The sequence below is a fragment of the Vicugna pacos genome, chromosome 1, assembly GCF_048564905.1.
Source record: "Vicugna pacos chromosome 1, VicPac4, whole genome shotgun sequence".
In the NCBI taxonomy this organism is placed as follows: Eukaryota; Metazoa; Chordata; class Mammalia; order Artiodactyla; family Camelidae; genus Vicugna; species Vicugna pacos.
Window position 1 is genome coordinate 24,871,730 of NC_132987.1, and position 19,221 is coordinate 24,890,950.

Consider the following 19,221-nt stretch of genomic DNA (forward strand, 5'->3'; position numbering starts at 1 on the left):
TTTTGTATATGGTGTAGGAGTTCAGTTCCATCCTTTAGCATGTGGATATTCACTTTTCCCAACATCATTTCCTGAAGAGACTATTCTTCTCTACTGTGTGTTCTTGGCACCCTTGTCATAGATCAGTTAACGCTATTTGTGTGTGTTTATTTCTGGGCCTCCTATTCTGTTCCACTTGTCTGTTTGCTTTTATGCCAGTACCATACTATTTTGATTACTAAAGCTTTGTAATATAGTTTAAAATCAGGATTATGATGTCATTAGCTTTGTTCTTTTCTCAAGATTGCTTTGGTTATTCAGGGCCTTTTGTTGTTCCATATGAATTTTAGAATAGCCTTCTCTATTCCTGTAAAAAAAGCCACAGTGCCTTTGGAATTTTGATAAGGATTACTTTGAATCTGTAGTTAGCTTTCAGTAGTATGGACATTTTCACAGTATTAATTTTTCCAATATAAGAACATAGGATGTATTTCTATTTATTTGTGTTTTCTTCAATTACTTTCATCCCTGTTTTATAGTTTTCAATGTACAGATCTTTCACCTTTTTGGTTAAATTTATTCCTAATTTAATTCCTGATGCTATTGTAAGTGGAGTTGTTTTCTTAATTTCTTTTTTGAATAGTTTGTTGTTAGTGTATAGAAAAGCAACTGATATTTATATATTGATTTTGTATCCTGCAACTTTACTGAATTCATTTATTAGTTTTAACAGTTTCTTGGTGGAGTCTAAATGGTTAGAAATATTCTTGGACCCTAACACCCATCCATCTACTAAATCAGATTTCAGTTTAACAAGATTTCCAGGTGATTTGTATGCACATTGAAATCTGCAAAGCATTCATTCAGACCACTCTGCAGGCTGATGCTGACTGGTTTTAGCAATAGTTTCAGAAATACGAAAGAGCAACTAATTCAGCATTTAGATTGATTGGTTCTCTAGTTTTATTTATCCTAAATTTTATGAACAAAGTAGGTCAAAATTTTCAAATTGGGTTTTTAAAAACATTTAATTTTGTTAAATCCAAAATGGCCTTGTAATTTACTTTAAACATGTAACAGCTAAAAAAATCTCTATAAATTTACACATGCAGTCTGCTTGTATATCTGTAGGCAAAAAGACCATTGAGTAGTTACATGATTAATGTAATAGAGTTTGCCCTCTCTATCTGCTGGTTTTGCATCCACGTTGTCAACCAACCGTGGATCAAAATCCACAGATGTGAAACCTATGGATGTGGAGGGCCAACTGTACTGGTTGTACTACACCATTTTATATAAGGGACTTGAGCATCCTTGAGTTTTGGAATGGGTGGGAGCTCCTGGAACAAATCCCACCAGATACAAAGGGATGACTGTATGTGTAGAGAATAATTTCAGTGGCTAGTTTGCATTTGTTCTTTCCATGAATTCATTACATTTTTTAAAAAGATATATGTCTGTTGAAAAAGAAGACTGAATTTCAGTTGAAAACTATGGAATGTGATAAAAAGTTTCCATGTTATGATTATCTATCTATATCTGTCTCTCTCTATCTATGTATCTGTCACAAAAAAGTATCTGTTTTGGTATCCATGTCTATGCCAATGCTTATGTTTATACCTACATATATATGATTTTATATCAAAAGAAAGAACCTGTGGTTTCTTAGTTAATTCATAAAGAATAGAACATTGAAACTGAAAGAAAGTCTATTACAGACATTAATCCAGTCCCTGGTCTCCATTGTAGATCTAAATCTGTCATTCTAAAGCTTTCTGACCATAAGGCTCATGTGAGACTTTATGTTCAGGAATCTGTATTTTAATAAGCTCCTAAGGCGATTCTTATGGATCAAGGATGTTTGGGAAGCATTGAAATCAATGAGTTAGTGCATATATAAATTATTCTCCTTTTAGAAGAAAAATAACTCTATTAAATTAATATATTCTGTTAAGGTTTTTTGGTATGAATTTAGAGTTAACTCTAAATTTAGTATTTTGAAACTCTATCTTTAGTATTTTATAATTCAGAAGAGTCCAAAGCCCATTGAAAAGTCATAAAAAATCAATCTTTTTGACTCACTTTCAAGGTTTTTAAAAATACATAAAAGACATAGTCCATGTCATTTATGAAAGTAGATTTTTTGATTTTGACAGATTGAATTAAGAAAGCATATACTCTTAACACAATCATTGGTGTGAAATACATCTCACTCGTTTGCCATTTGTCTTGATGTTGACATCTGTATGTTCAGAGTTAGGGGGCTCCAGGACCAGAATATTTGGTCTATATCTATGAACCATGTAAGGGGGCTTCAACTCTTCTGCTGAAAAAAAAAAATGCAGAACAAGGGAGAGACTACAATGAGCTGGTTACTTTAAAAAAAAAAAAACAACAACAGATTCAGTAATTATTTCTCTCTTTAGCTTAAGGGTTCACCAAATGTTTACAATCACTTGTTTGACAAGCTAGATTTTTGCATATTCCTCTTGTTCAGGAGTCAAAACCACATGCTACTTATAGCAATGGATTTTTCTAGGGTACCACATTGTCATATTCATGTCACAGGAATTGTTTACATGGGAGCAAAATGCTCTAGCATCAGAACAAATCAGTCACATTTCAGAGTTCAGATTTCCATATGCTTCCTTGGTATAATAAAGAAGAAAAATTCTGATGTTGTATAATACGCTTTAATTAAAAATAAAACTTTTCTACAAATCACGTAAGTTGTGGAGTAGCGCAGACAAGTGTACAATTTTGCTATATCATAAACATTTATCATCATTAAGTGGAAATAAGAATAGAAGCCACAATGCAGGTATTGTGTACTTTTTCATCTCTGAAAATATTAATTTATTTTAATCAATTAAAATAGGATTTGGCGTGGATTAGGTCTTAAGAGTTGTGCTCTGTCAGACTGCATCAGGAGAAATTGAGCTATGTTGTCTAGGTGATACAGAGATATCTGAAACATTTAATTCTTCAAAAAGTTATGAACTGAGGTTTTGGTTCTTAAGAAAACATCTGCTTATTTTTTATGTTTGCAAAGTTAGATTGTTTAGGGTTCCTCTTATCATAAATACAGTTTATACCAATAGTTGATGATTTTGCTATTATTTAAAAGCTTAATTCACAGTTGTTTTGATGCCTTTCAATGAAGAAAGGTCAGCAGTAGTACATATAACTAAGAAAATTTCAAAATAGGATCCTGACTACGATAGGGAAATAGTCAATATGCATGTGAAACATAGAGTTCCACTTTATGTGATGAGTGATTTAATGTACACGTTGCTTCTTTTTGGAAAAAAGGCATTTGAATTATTCAGAAATACCCAGAATAACTAAGTTATTTATAAACATTTTTTCAAAATATGCTCTGGCACAAAGGTGAAAGAAATAATAAAATCAATGTTTTTTTTAAGTGGAAGTTTCATCCTTAAGTTACTAAGTGACTATTGGAATACTTCTTATATGCAAATAAAACATGACTGAGTTAAATCATCTGAACCTAGGATTTGCTATTGTCATCAATTTCCCCAGACCGTTTAGGTTAAAATACTCTTGGATTTTTTTTTTTTCACTCTGAAAAAGTAAGTAGTAGAGCTGCTAATTTCATATAAAAAGGATAAGACTATCTATTTAGATATTTTTAATAGTAATTGCAAATAAGTAATAAAAATCAATGTTTCAGATACCACCACCTCCCAATAATCTTACGTGTTTTCAAACAGAAAATACAGGATTTTGTACTATACCTCCAAAAGGTAGCCTATGGAGAAATGGCAGTTACAAAATGCACAGCTTCCATTTGCACGGATGGGTCTTATCTTTGAACCTAGCAGCAGTAAAACTTCATTGTCACTATTAAAGAAGTACACAGGCTTGAATGTGTTTTCAGGGTAGCCAGGACCAAACATAATATAAAGTTTTGTTTTTGTTTTTGTTTTTGTTTTTTGCACTACACTTCGAGTTGCACCTGGAAGTAAATAGCTAACTAGAATAGACTAATGATGTGCTCAGTGTCGCCAACAGCCGTGGAGTAAGTACCTCTCCTTGCCTGGGTTCGCCAGTGAACTCTTAAACCACTGGCTTTTAATTCAGGAACACACTCTGAGGAGCATGTCCCCTGCTCTTTATTACCTTCCAGGGGCAGCTCCATCAAACTGCATCATCGCCGCTTAGCGCAGCACTTACGCTCCCTAATAATAATAATAAAAAAAAAACAACAAACACAAAACACTCCAGGTGCTATGCTGAATGGATTATTATCAACAGAGGATTCCAAAATTTGGTTTATGCCCTGCTCCTGCAAGATTCAGGGCAGCCTGAGGTGCCAGATGTGTTTTATGAATGCCAACGTGACAACTGAAAAAGATTGGGCCAGGCGCATAAAGATGGTCAGCAGAGAGCAGCGTTCCATATTGTTGGCTTAGGAAACCATTTCAGGAGAGACAAAGATGGTTACTAAGCCCCTTTGTGAAAATGGTATGGAAGACAAAATGGTTGGTAAAGAAGGAAAGAGAAACAGCAATAGAGAGGGAAAGAGAAAGCAAGTCCCCGAGTACGAGAAATACCAACAGGACCAACAGGACCAACAGGATTGAGGAAATAATCTCTTAGATGTAGTAGTTAAAGATCTGAGGATCTAAGTAACTTATTCTTCCTAGAAAGAAAACCAAGAACTTAATGGAATAAATGATGGGATTCATAGTTGCTTCAAGGTTATTTTATTTTTAACATTTTTATTGATTTATAATCATTTTACAATGTTGTGTCAAATTCCAGTGAAGAGCACAATTTTTCAGTTATACATGAACATGTGTATATTCATTGTCACATTTTTTTTCTCTGTGAGCTACCATAAGATCTTGTGTATATTTCCCTGTACTTTACAGTATAATCTTGTTTATCGCTTCAAGCTTATTTTTAAAAAATATTTTAATACTAGCATAAAATCATCAAATCCTGGTAGACTAGGCAGTACATAAATATTTAATGATAAATATTTATCTCAAAAATAGATTTTTGTGTACAAAATGTTTCTTTGCAGCGAAAGACTAAACTCAAACATGGTGAACAGTGATCCCTTGTCTGCTGCCTCTTTTCCTCCCTTCCAGGATCCTCTTTTAAGTCTTCCTGCTCTCACATTTATATGTTCTGTTAGCAGTGCATGGTCCTGTTATCCTCCACCCATACTCGCTTTTTCCTCATCTATGTGGCTTTGCATATCATCTCTTCTGCACTTGGAATTTCAGTTCCTTTTTGTCTAACGCAAGCCTTATGTTAAGGTTCAGATCAAGGGGTGCCTCCTCTAGGAAGGCTTCCGTGATGTCCTCACCTCCACTCAGCACATCTGTGTGCACCCTTAATTCTCAGTCCATTTCTCCATTGCATTATGATTGCATTTTTCTGTGTCTTTCTTCTTAACCAGCCTCTCATTTGTTTGACTACAGAAACTGAGTTGCATGCATCATTAAATTTCATGTTCCTGGAACTTAGTGGCTGTTTAGTAAATAATTTTGGAAAGAATGAATGACTGAAATGTCTTCAGCCACTTGTCCCCCTACCATTAGGAAAAAATCAGCTTAGGTAATTTTATAAAGGAAAATGTTTTGAGTTCCAGATTTGTAATACTTGTGGGCTTCAATTAAAAGCCTTCAGTTGCTGGCTAGGCAAGGCCAGGGTTAGAAAGATGTTCTTAATAGGCAGGAAAATATTGAAATGACTATTCTAACAGAACCAGATATGTTGGTACACACTGCAAGGAGTCATTCAGAAATTGTGAATTTCATTTCCTTTAATATCTCTTTAAAAATAGAGTAGCTTCTGTCATTCATTCATATATTTATTTTTGAGAAATTAAAATGACCTAAGCCCTATCTTAGGCTCTGGGGAGACAAGGCTGGATAAGACACATGTTTTGTCTCTGGGGGTTCACAGTCTGGTCAAAGGTGATACTATGGCTAGCAGACAATTCTCTATGGGGATAAAAGATTTTGAGTGAAGAGAATTTCGCCTAGTAAACATAGAAGAATCTTCAAAGAGAAACAGACAACTTAAATCAAATCTGCAGACTGAACTGGGGTGGGTGAGAGAAGCAGAATGGGAGGAGATGGCAAGCCAGAAGTTCTCATGAAGCATCAACGTGGGGAAGCGCTCAGACTCGTGAGATTTATTTTGCTGAGAAGGACTGTCATGGAGGAAAGAGAAGGAAAACAGTGAACAAGGCTGCCTGAGATGGAAAACGAAGGTGCGGGTGGAAGGGTTACACATTTGTCCCCCAGAAGCTTGTGACACTGCCTGGAACTAAGCCTCAGTTTCCTCACCTGTAAAATGGGTTTAGAGAAGTTATGAGTAAGTGTAAAATCTTTATGCAAAGGTGAAGAATCAGACAATAATTGTATTTTTTTAAACAAATTAAGACTGTTTTTAAGCATACTTTAAAAAAAATTGAAGTACAGTCAGTTACAATGTGTCAATGTCTGGTGTACAGCACAATGTCCCAGCCATGTATATGCATATATATATTCATTTTCATTAAAGGTTATTACAAGAGATTGAACATAATTCCCTGTGCTATACAGAGGAAATTTTTTTTCCCAAAAAATCTATTTTTATATATAGTAGCTAACATTTGCAAATCTCAAACTCCCAAATTTATCCCTTTCCACCCTCTGTCCCTGGTAACCATAAGATTGTTTACTATGTCTGCGAGTCTACATGCACGTATTTTTATGCACAGACTGTGCATGCCTTGGGTGTCGTCTGGCTCTGGGTGAGGTGCCCTGACAGGAGACCCTCGGAGGCGCCCAGCCCAGGCAGTGCCCGTTGAGCAAGACTCACTGAGCTCCGAGCACAGCGTGGCCTCCACTTCTCCACATTTGTAGCTTGAGGCCTTAACCTTTTATCATTATTAATGATGTTTTTATGTTTAATTTAACTGTAAATCACATTAACAGAGTTTTGACTGGTATGTCAGAGGGCTTAAAAACGGAGTTGAAGTCATTCTAAGAGCTGAAGAATTTGTCAGGTCTGACATGTTTAGTCAAGATGATCCACTCAAGTGTGGAGACGCCGGAGAGATGGTGCAGGACGGTGTTTTAATTTGTTCAGGATTTGAGGAGTGGAAATAAACTCGTCCTCGAGCTTTTGCTCCCCATTAGCAACAGTTAAGAGGATAATTTATGGCTTTTGTTAAGGACATTAACCCAGGCAAAAGTGCCCCTGTAAAGCAACTAATTGTACATTATGCTTAAATTATTTTCTGAAGAATATGATCACATCGGAACATGGCATCCTTTAGGGAGCAGTAGTGAAATTCTATCCTTCCCTTATATCTCATCAACGTATTGTGGTAATGGGACACAGGCGTTCATTTTCCCATCTTTGGCAATCATACCTTTAGGGGACAAAAGTCCCATTTGTGAGGTTTTTTATTACCAAATAGGTGTTGAAGCAAGAAAAATGGAAAATACCAAAAAACCTACTACTACTGTTAATATTTTGATATATATAGTACTTTTTTTTCACTCTTTTGTATGAGTAATAGTAGTCAGGCTATCTCAACCACTGAAACAGCCTCTAAAATATCGGTGGCTTAACACAGTAGTTTATTTCTCATACTGGAGGGGACTGCCATGGTAGGGTGATGGTGCACTGGTGCTCTGCTCCATGCAGTCACTCAGGGGAGGGCCGGCATGAACACCTGCTCCTCGAGATGCCTGCCCATCAACCTCTGGCCACAGGGAAGAGAGAGGATGGCGAGAGAGGTGTTTATTCTTGTCAGACTACAAAATGCTGACATTTCTGCTTACAATAGGAGAGGCAGTCTACCGATGGGCCCAGTCTGGAGGGGAAGCATTTTTGGTGTGCATATTGCCTCTTTGCCATAGCAAATATGCCTATAAACAGCTCACCTACTACTATACATTCTGTTTACTATACGTTCTATACCTGCAATGTTGTTCATTTACTCAGCTAGTATATCTCAAGCCTCTTTTTTGTTACTTGTATCATCAGTATTTGATTGTGTTACAGTTTATTTTACTTGCTAATTTCTTGTGGAACATTTTGGTTATTACCAGTTTTCATGAAGGTGGTGGGCAATACTCTAACAACATTCTTATACCTTTGCTTACTAGCCTGGTTGCTTCCTTAAAAAAAATTCCCAAAGTAGAATTGCTGGGCCAGAGTGTATGTAATTAAAAAAAAATGCGTTTGAGGGGGAGGGTATAGCTCAGTGGCAGAGTGCTTGCTTAGCATGCAGGAGGTCCTGGGTTCAATCTACAGTACTTCCCTTGAAATAAAAAAAAATAAACCTAATTACCAACCCCTCCAAAAAAAAAGGCTTTTGACACTGCCAAATTTCCTCCAGACATTTCTATTCCTACCATCAGTGAGTGTACCAGCGATGACATTTTCCTCTTGCAGCCTGTAGGTGGAAGCTGAAAATTGCACTTACAGTATCCTTTTTATTTTGGTGTGAATTGAAGAATCAATCACCATGTACTTGTCAAGCATCTACTAAGTGACTGGCTTGTGTTACAGGGATTTCAGGAAAAGTAAGTAAGGTTGTTTTTATTGGGAAAGAGTACTCTATTCTGTATATTTATCACTAAAAGGAGGTTTTGGTTTCCCATCTCTCCCCAACTCTGATGCTTTGGTTTTTACTGTGGCTGGAGAAGGAAGGAGGGGGAGTAGGGGGAGTAGGGGGGCTTCTTAAAATGATAAAGGAGGAGGCACCTACACTATAACAAATTCAAATGAAAAAGTACAGTGCTTAAGTTTATCCTCATTGTGATAATGAGCTCAAAATGATTTCTGGGTACAGGTGGCCACAAGCCCCCAAATTAGGGAAAGGCCACAGAAACCCAGGGAATGTATACAGAGGAACTCAGAATCACACCTCAGCTTTGGCTTCATGCATTTCTTGGGAAAAAAAGGCTATGTAATTACATACTGTTGTAGTTATCAATCCCTGTGGCCAGTGGTAGCTAATGACAACCCTAAATTTTAATTTAAGGATATTTTTAAAGAGGATGTAAAAATTGAGGCACTTTGTGAGCTTTCTTTTTCTCATTATTTTGATGATCATTTTCTAAGTGGCTAATGATCATTATAAGCTCATTTTAAAAGATGATGTTTAGATATACCCTGCAACCACATAGATTGATTTTATTTCAATGATAATTACCATCTTTTCTTTCATTATTTAAAATTATATTGGATTTAATTTTTATTTTAAAGTTGTGATTTTCTCAGATTTAGATCTGTTGCTATGTTTACGTATATATTAAATGGAAATAACTTACTATGAAATTCATTAATTAGATTCTTATTTTTCTATTGTAAACTATTGAAGTTTTTAGTGAAAGTAAGACTTTATATCTTCCTGAGGTATAGTGTCTATGGAAATACTATTTCCACAAAATGGAAATATGGTCTTTGTTAGTAGATACATGAGTTGTAGGTATGTATGTATGTACTTCTATGATATATAAGCATTTCTACGAACAGATAAATTGATGCATGTTGTATAGAAATCTGAAGCTTTTCAGATAGATACTGCAGTCTCTAAATACACAGAATGGCCCTGAAAAAGTTCAAAGAATACTAGAGTAGATTTCAAAACTAATAGGCACTTATGCTTGGAGTAGAGATAATTATAACCGTCCCTGGGTGTCTGTGGGGGAAGCTCCCCAACCCTCAACAGATACCAAAATCCACAGCTGTTTAAGTCGTTTATATAGAACAGCGTAGCATTTGCATATAATTATGCATATACTCCCATGTACTTTAAATCATCTCTAGATTAATTATAATGCCTAATACATTGTGAATGCCATGCAGATAGCTGTTGGTATATGGCAAATTCAAGTTTTGGGTTTTGGAACTTTCTGGAATTTGTTTTTTCCTGAATATTTTCTGTCCTTGGTTGAATTCGAGATGAGGAACCATAGATACAGAGGGCTGACTCTCTAAACAACAACAACAAAATCAATCACACGAAAAAGCAAATCCCATTTCTTTAAATATACCTAAACCAAAATTCTCAGTGTCTAAATTTGTCTCACCATGACTTGTTAGCTTCAAAAACTTTTCTTTTGAACTTATACTTACCTGAGTCCACTGGCTCAATTAATTCATCAAGTATGCATTGTGTGTAAGATACATAGTTCACTTTCCTTACGACTTCACAGTCTACTGGGGGAGACACAAAACAGAGAACCATGATTCAAAATGATAAGTGCTCTTGTAGAGGGAAGTCCTGGGTTCTCTGGGAACATAAGAAAAAGACCGACTCAAGAGTACTAAAGAAAGGTTCCCAAATAAAAAGATCAGAGGATAGAGATTGTTTTATGTTTGCATCGACACCAGTTGTATTTTGAAACATTTGCTAATTTGTCAGTTTTGAAAGTTTCTAAGTGAGTTATCACCATTGCTAAAGACTCTTCTGATCTTTCAAAGAGGAACACGTCTAGCAGTTTAAGTTTCTGAGTAAGTGCTATAAAAAGTACTGGAAGGCAGTGTGCTATGAACCATAGTCGTCTACGTAGCTTGTCTTCTGGCCTCCATGATTACTGATGTTACTATTTCAGACAACAATGTCTGCAAATCTTTTTTTTTTAATAGATTTATTTATTTACTAACGGGGGTACTGGGGATTGAACCCAAGACCTCGTGAATACTAAGCAGTCACTCTACTGCTGAGCTATACCCTCCCTCCCGCAAATCTTATTAAAGTGTACACATCCTAAACTTAGGGAAAACTTACACCGCATGACTATTAATGATTACGATGATGTATAGGAAGTTTTAATTGTTTATAGTCAATCCTATAATTTTACAAGTGATCAAATTCAAGCCCAAATAGACTTGAAACAACATAGGTCAAGGGGGATTTGAGGAACTTGAATTGGACTGAGAGAACATCAAAAAGGGCCAGAGAATCTATAACTTAGGGTCGGAGTTGCCCGAGGTCAGGAAGAGGGAGGTTCTCTGTAAAAGGCTCCCAACAGCTGGGTTGTAAAAGGTACAGCTGGAGCAGTTGGAGGGGAGATTGGAAAGGTCTGAAACTGCAGAAGAATGAGGGTGAAATGAGATGTGACTTGCTCAGGACAATAAAAGAAAGGCAGGAACAGCTGCAGGGTTTGGATCTGAGATGCACGGCAAACCCAGTGTGCAGACAAGGCTTAAATGAACAGTGATGGGAAATGTATATGTATGTATGTGTGTATATATATATATCTGAAGATGCAGAAAACAAATACTTAGGAAAAACTAATATGCTTAGAAAGTTCTGAGCAATGCACTGGAGGAATGAGGATTAAAGGGCAGGAAGAATTGAATCGACAGATATTTTGATGCTGCTTTTGAGTTAGTAATACACTGTAACTACCATGCGAAGGAATACTTGGAACTCTACACTGGCCACCAAAACCAGTTATAATCTAGGTGAGTTTGGTATATTCCAAGTTCTTAACTGGAGCTTTTAAAACATTCCCCAGCCTATTTATACATGGAATAATAGGAAATCATTTTAACTTGCTCTACAGCTATTTAAAAATATTAAAACATTTCCATAATTTTGAGATATTTTTCATTGTATTTGTAATAGGGTACAGTCATCAATTAACTTTTTTCCTTCATTATTAACAGTGAGCTTTTATGAAATTGCTGCTTGGTGCAAGAACTGTTTTCTATCTTCGGGTCATTAGATTTGCTGATTTGAATTTAAACGGAAAATAGTATTAATCCCCCAAAATACCTTCTTTTCAAATTATGTGGCATTGCCTTTCATCCCCCCTTCTTTTTTGCAGTGCATAATACAGCCTGGCAAAAAGTAAGTGTGATCTTAATTGTTAGACTTGTTTATTCCAGGGAGGAACCAATGGAGCACTTACAGTAATTAACATATTTTCTCTGGTCTTCTCATTTTGTTAATGATATCTTACTGAAGGCTGTGCAGTAATTACTGCCCACTGAGGTACATACGCCGAAACAAATTAATGGCCAATGACCAATAATGATTACACTTGTAATTACCTATTGTGAAGTATAAGCAGAAAAAAATGAAATTAAAAACAATGTTCTCTGAAGCTAAAATTAAACTGTATTGTTAAACTGTCCTAAAAATGATATTAACAACTCAACAGAGAAATGATATTTCATGACTTTATCATCATATCCATCAGTTGCATGGGTAAGTTACATGAGATGTTTTTTGCTGTGTTACACACTGTGAAGAATAGGGCGTAAGTTTACTCTCAGGTATGACTTTTAGGTATTTGTGACACATTTATCTTAACATAAGCAGCATAATTTTCAGTGATTTCAAGAAGTTAAAGTAATTTTCTTATATCAGAAAACAGTATTTCCTTCTTCTCACCAGCAGATTGTTTTCCCCCAGTGGCTTCTTGCTGTCTATGCTTAAGAAATGCTGGGTCACTTAGCACTTTTAACAATATCAATACTGTTTAATGCTCAAACTTTATTTACCTCATGGGTTTATCAAAATAAAGAGAAATTTTCCTATAACACTGCCCACCATAACTGGAGATAGAGGGTAGTGATAAAGATTCACACAATTTTCATGTGACACAATTTGATTTGTAAAGCTGAGCAGTTTGAAACTCCTCTTTCTTTAGACTACCAACAACTTTGGCATCTTTTTTTACACGTGGGAAAAAGAATAAATTTTAGCTAAGGATTAGCATAGTACAGTATCAGGTTTCTCCATACTGAAATATAGGAGCCCTGGCACCTAAGCCTGTGTCACTAATTAGCTGGCAAGTCACATACTATTTCCGGGCCCTGGTTTTCTGATCTGAGAAATGGGAGCTTTGTATTAGATCACCTCCAAGGTCGCTCATGTGCTATGGTGAGCTTTGTGATAAGGATTGCAGGAGAATGGGAATCCCCTCTCTTATCTCTGGTTGAATTCTTGTATGAAAACAACTTGTTAGATGATTTTATTTATTTGGAGTTGAGTTTACAAGTCAAATTTTCTTATCTTTGATTCTCAGGCCTCATCAAATACTTAGGCTATGAAATAGAATAAAACATTTTTGTTCACCTGAGTAGGAGAAATGACACTAGTACCTCCACCTGGATAACTAGCTTAGCTGTGTACATTTTCAAATAAACTTTAAAAATAGTGTTTAGAATGATATGATTTTTAATTGAAATACTTAATAGAGTGTACTGATTGTGTTTACTGTAGTCTTTTGTTCCCAAGATGAATTTGAGTTCCTGCAGATTCAGAATTAAGATTTTAAGTATTTTCATACTTGTTAGCACTTGACACTGTATTAGCTAACACTGTATTAGTGTTCAAGAAGTATTTATTGAAAGGGGAAAAAACATGATTGCCAACATTTCTTTGTTTTTGGTCATTCTGTATGTTGCTACGTTGTTTTAATCTGTTTTCCGGTAAAATATTGTCTCCTCAAATAAGAGGAGACAACTTAAATGTTTTACAATGAAGCAATTAAGGCTTGATTCTTTGAGTTAAAGTTTATCATTTGGGTATGGGTGTCACAATGAAATTATGATCTTGCTGTTATGAGTTGAATATCACCTCCAAATTATTTTTTTTACATATGAGGAAATTGAGCTTAATGAGGATGCAAATTGCTAGATTATTATTATCTGAAATCTCTGCTCTGGAGATTTTAGTCCATCAATTAAAGTTTATTAACGCCCTCTTTAGGATCCCCTAGCAAAAGATGAGAAAAGTTGTTATCGAGCTTTAAGATTTTTCAGGACCTCTTACTGCTTTTAATTTTTCCTTTCAGTTCATGGGAACTGGTCTTGTACGCCTGGCTGAACTTGGTTTAGAATTTTGACAGTTTTTTATTTGTGTCCCATTTGGATGTTTTTCAAAATGTCCAGACTATTCACATTACATCTGAATAAGCAGCACCCAATGGTTTAATTCAAATTGTCTGACATACCTCTAATTAGTATTGCTCATGTTTACAGGTTATTCTTAATAACACAAAACTTTGTGGCCTACTTTAAAAACAAGAAGTAATTAAAGTTACAAATAAACTATTTTTAGATTAAAAATAATGTGGAAATTATCAGAAGTTTTAAAGAAAAATTTGTTTTAAAGAGCTGACTTTGATAGAAAACTCTTGGTCAGGGTAAAATGAGAAAGGACTGAGTAGCGAAAATAATGGTGTCTTATGATCTAATTCCCAGTCTGAAATAATCTTGATAGTCATCTGTTAATATATTTAGACTTAGAAGCATTGGCAAACTGGAGGTTATAGAGATGCATATAGAGACTTTGGCTATTAGTCTTGCTATGCTGGTAATTACCAGTAAATTTTAATTGTGTCCAAAGCCAGTATATGCCTGTACATCTGTAAGTATTTTAGCAATTAAAAAAAAAAAGGACAGTTTTCTACAATATTAAGCTAGAAATTTTTTCCAGTTCTAACTTAATCAGTAATGAATGAAAAAAATAAACAACGATTTCTGAGAAAAATGATTATTTAAAACTAGGCTGGAAAAATAAAATTCTCATTACATGTCTCTAAGTTTCTAGCCCTGAAATCATGATACATTTGTTTATTTTGCTCAATATCATTTAAGGAAAGTTATTTAAAAAGTAAATAAGGCAAGAACCTGATATTTGTTTAATTAAAAAATCATGACTTTAAAAAAGGGAGGTTGCAGGTTCTTAACCTGTAGTGTCGTCTCCCTAGCTAAGCTGCTTCATGAACTTGGGCAAGTGTATTTATCATTTAGAGGCTCATTTTCCGCATCTGACATTCTCATCTTTCTTTATTGAAAGCATCACTGAAGTCCTTTCAGAAACCATTTGCTTTGTATATGTTGGTGTTTATGGTTTTAGTTTATATGTTATATACATACATTTAGTCTGTATGTATATATATCATATATAGCATCACACATTCTCTTAAAATTTATATGAACGTTTATAATTTTTCCATGTGTGTATGTATACCTTGTATGTTAAAGAAAAATTACCCAAAGGAATAAATTACTTTCCTTATTTTGTTCATATATTTAAAATAATTCCTGCATGTCATTTTCTTCAATGATGTGTATATTGGAATTATGGTCATAAGAATATCACATTCATTTTTTTTTTTTTGGAAACATTTCAACATCTCTATTCAAGGACTCACTGGATCATGTTTACAGAAGCTTTTGAGGCATCTGTTCTTAGCCACAGCTGAGAATGGGGCCCACCATGCAGAGTGGAAGGATCCACCTAGAATTTGTTGAATTAAGTCCTTGCACCTGGATATAATTGTCGTGCCGCTGTGCTGGGGTTTTCTTAAGCTACTGGTAAAACAAATTAGCTCAATTTAAACTGGCATCCAGTAGAGAAGCAACAACTCACCTCATATAATGTTTTTCAAATAATTATTTTTGTATTGTCAGTTTTACCTCATGAATATTTTCCTGGGGGCTGGGTGAGGGGAAAAAATGTAGCTAAACCTGAGACGTGATAAAAATTCTACTCATGTTATAGACGTTGGTATCACGGCAGTATAATTAAGATATGGGTAAATATGCGAGTATAATTTCAGTTCAGCTGAATTTGTTGCCTCTCCCCCAAATGAAACAGAAATTCAGATACTTAGTTGTGAGGTAGAGTTTAAGAAGTATTCTCATACCCATATGCAACTTCATAAACCCCTGTCATATTTGCTGTGCTTTAACAACATAACGATTTTTTGAGATAGAAATGCATGCGAGAGTCATGATAAACCGGAGACAAGATTCATTTACATCTGTCAGTAGAATTCATAGAACTCATCTGGTTATGCATTTTCCAGTCATTAGTACTTGGCAACCAATTTCCCAAGTTTTCTGGAAATCCAATAAATTCAAAACTTTAACGGCTAGTAAGAACGGGGTTAGCGCTTGTGGAATTACGAGGCTCACCTGCGCATGCATGTCCGTGGGCATTCGTCCCTGCGCCACTTATCTCAGATAGCATGGCTGCCAGCTAGGTGTCTGGCAGGATGCTCAGCAACCAGGACACAGCAGGGCAGCGGGAGAGGCTCCTGCCTTCCGGAAGTTTACATTCCACTTTGGGATACAGACCAAAAAAAAAAAAAAATATATATATATATATATAATTTCAGGTAGTCTTAAGTTTTATGAAGAATACAGTGTGGGTTAATTAGAGAGGAGGGACAAGGTACAATTAGATTGGTCAGGAAGACTTCTCAGCAAGCTTTTGTGTCGATGTACCTGTCCATGAGTGCATAAGCTGGCTGCATTAATATACACATTTAACTTCTGAATATGCCTTGCTCAGTGTCTAGTGGGAGAAAATCATGTCCAGGTGGGAGAAAAATGCCCTACTTGATTTAAGATGGAAAGCATCTAGAATTTAGAAAAGTCTGTGCGTGTGTGTAGCAATAGACACGTGTCTCCCAAGTATAACATACAGAACATAATAGATCAATATTACATGTAATTTGTTATAAAGGTTTGAATGTGAAGTCCTACAGAGTCTTTCCTAACCATTTTTTTCTTCTTTCCCTGTCGTAATAACTTGCAAACATTTCTTATAGTACACCTCACCTTGTATCGCCATTAGCTGTATACCAATGTCTTTTCCTTTTAAGATTTTCCTCCTTGACATGACTTTTCCTTTATGTATCTTTGTATTTCCAGGACTTTACACCAAGTCTAGAAGGAAATAAAATGTGTGAGTTTTTTTGGGGGTGGTTTTTGGGGGGTAGTTTTTTGGTACGGAAACGCGAATGAACCAAAAATGTGTTTTAATGTAAGTGTGTATTAAAGGGCTTCTACTGTATTTCATTTAAGATGCCCAGAGCTGATTACACAGGAGAATTTCACTTATTTATTAATGTTCTGAGAGTAAAGTGTTGTAAGTGGCAGAGCTGAATTCCAAATTCCAGCAACCCGCCTGGCTGACATGTGCTCATTGTTGGCAAGAAACACTGCAGCTGAGTTTGATTATCAATGACAACACTACTGCTGCCGATGGAAATAGCGACCCTTCATTCAGTTTCTTCTAATGTCTGTTCCTTCTAATGGCTGTTGTTCATTACGTACATTGTCCTATAAAATCCTGACAGTTGCCCCGTAAAGCAGGTCTTATCACCCCACTTTGCAGAGGGAATGAAAAACTGCCTGAAGTCACCAGGCTTGTCATAGATTAAAATACACCAAAATAATGTGTATTCCAAATTATGAGATGTATGATGTATAATAAAAATAGTATACAATTTCAGAAAAAGAATTACAAAGTGGCTGCCATATATATAATAAAAGTTTATATATTTATGATGTATTGTTAAATGGCAGTGGGATAGTCTTTCAAATGCTTGGTGAGGAAAGGGTGTGAAGTGGCAGGGAGATGTATCTCGGCAAAGTCTAGGGTGATATATGTATGCGTGAGAGTATGTGTGTGAGTGTACATATATGCTCATCATATGCATAGATATTTGCCTAGTTTGATGCTAATAGTTTTGAACTGACTTATTACGGTGCAATGTCTCCCTCCCACAAAATGAACTTTGGAGGACAGGACCATTTCTTGCTTATCTCTATATCCTCAATGCTTAACACAGTGTGTGATACAACCTAGGCACCTACTAAATGCTTGTTTTAAAAAATGAAAAATTAACAAAGCAATTTTATCACTAAAGTGATCCGCAGCATAGGAGCGCCTAAGATTTTTATTCCCATTAGCTTTAAAAACCAGTATCAACAACATGGGAAAACAACACATAAATACCTGTTGTTATTTTTTTTATTCTAAAAGCTCAGTGGAGCTTTTTATAATTACAAGAATTAATCTATCTCAGTATTATAGTTCTGAGTTAGGCAGTATGGTATGGAAATGCAAAACTTGAGAAAATCACACGTGTGTGCAAAAATCTAGCAATAGTTTTCCTTCTTAAGTCTAACATTGGCATGTAACCAACAAAAAAAGCAGCTAAATGAGGTATTTTATGAACTTAATGCTAATAGTCACTGATACACATTTATATATATTCACTCAACAGGTCATAATATTGACAAATATATGTGTGTGTTCTAATATCTCATTCACACATCTATACTCTGTAACTCAAAACGAGGCTGCCATATACTATAAAGCTAACTGCATAGGTTCACCAAATATCATGTGGTTTTCAATTTATGGATTCTTTTGTTAACATAGACAAAGAAAAGAGGCACAAAAAGATTTGTAACCTGAATACCAGGAGAAACAGAAATCTTTACAACTAAGCCTTTTCAGAAATATAAAAATAGAATTGGTTCAAAATTAATTAAAAGGATATTTTTCTCTTTCCATGGGATGATGGAGGTGAAGGGCAGCCCTCACTGCTGGTAATTTATTTTATGTTTATGTGTCTCTAGGTTTAGAGAAAGTAGAACTCACCCAAAATGCTCTCTAACAATTTTAGCTCACAGACTCATTATTCTGTGCAGCTCAAAGTGAAGATATGGTTTGGGTATAAGTGCAGGTGATTTGATTAAACAATCTCACTTTTACATGATTGTACGTTTCAGATATTAGAAAAACCAAAATGTGATTCTCTACCTAATGAGTTCAACTACCAAAATTACCGAGTACACAGTAAAAATAATCTAGTCCACAGTGTCTGCTCATTAGAAGTAGACGAAGATTTTTGGTAGAAGCTCCTTGTAGACTGTGGTACAAGTGCCCAATTCTCAGAGTTAAAGGAAGATACTTTATAAGGATATTCTTATTCCCTTATTTTTTTCTAAGGGGACACTGAGTCTGTGAAACTGGAGGAATCTCACAGAATGACATACTGCCGCAGACATCCCAGTATAAGCAAGGGCTCTTATAGTTCTAACATTTTTCTTAGATTAATATTTAGAACAAAACGTGAGTGTGACAAGATTGAACATTTCTTAACTTTTCTGATCTACTCTAAGTGTTCCAAGTATAACTCTGAAGACAAATTAAACTGTATTGTGTTGAAAGAGAGTGTGGTAGAGCCTTATTACAAGACTCTAGATGTTACCTGCCTGTCACCAAAGGTTTGTTTTTACGGGACTGCATGGTCGATTGTTAGTTTCATAGAAAATTCTATATTTTCAAATTTTTGATGTCCCAAATTTAATTTTGCTAAATGATACCCACAGAGTGGTTATGCTAAAGTGATACGGAGCTAGGTAATTGGAAATGAAGAGGTGCACAATAATCTAGTTGCTCCAGGCAAAAACATAGGCAACTTTGAT